Source organism: Neovison vison, chromosome 6 (genome assembly GCF_020171115.1).
Source record: "Neovison vison isolate M4711 chromosome 6, ASM_NN_V1, whole genome shotgun sequence".
In the NCBI taxonomy this organism is placed as follows: Eukaryota; Metazoa; Chordata; class Mammalia; order Carnivora; family Mustelidae; genus Neogale; species Neogale vison.
The window spans coordinates 86,639,614-86,640,554 of NC_058096.1; positions in this window are offsets into that span (position 1 = coordinate 86,639,614).

Consider the following 941-nt stretch of genomic DNA (forward strand, 5'->3'; position numbering starts at 1 on the left):
GTCATATGCAATAACTATGCTCATCTTGGGGCAGCAGAAGCAGGAGACAACAACTTGGAGGGGATTGTTTTCTCTACTGTTTTATGTGCTTACAGAAAAAAATACCTTAATATATTACTTGGGTCATTAAGAATCTATGAAAAAAGACCTAACCCAATTCCTCCATTTTATAGATGAGGAAACTAATATTTGTTTGCCAAGGATCTCAGATAGTATGATAAACTCAAAGATGGACTTCAGTAAACTTGATTGCATGTTCCAGAGCATGAACTTTCTTCATCATGCCCAGTTGAAGTTTTCAGGTTTTTGTTTTCCATTTTATTTTATTTCTTTTCAGTGTTCCAGCATCCATTGTTTATGCACCACACCCAGCGCTCATGATACCCACCACGAGGCTCACTTATTAGGCATTTCTGATGAGGATGTGGTAGCCCCAGACATGTATGTATCCTCAGCACTGGAGGCAGTGGCTGCTAAGGAAAAGCCAGCTAGAGCTTGGCTGGGATACTTTAGGTGGAGGCTTGATTAAATGTGCACTTTTGGGGTCCAGTAGTGATCAGGACCCCAGAAACACTTAAATGAGAAGGAGGCAAATAGCTTTCATGATGCCCAGTATTTACAAGGACAGCTAGAACCATGTGGGCTGCTCTACTTGTACATTTGTCCATAGCATTTTCTCCAAGCCAACAAGATACAGGGGAAGCCAGATGATAATTAGAAACCCACTTTGTATGTTACCCTAAGCAATCACTGTGTCGAATTATTCGAAGTCTTATGACAGCATATCCCCCCTGAGGGCAGAATCAGGAAGCGCTTGGTAAGTGTGGAATCAGAATGAGAGGATTTACATTAATCAAATATTTCATGGCTTCTGGTTAAGCTAATCAGCTGCATCCAGTTCATAATGGGGATCAACTTACTAATGGGACTGTGATACTTAA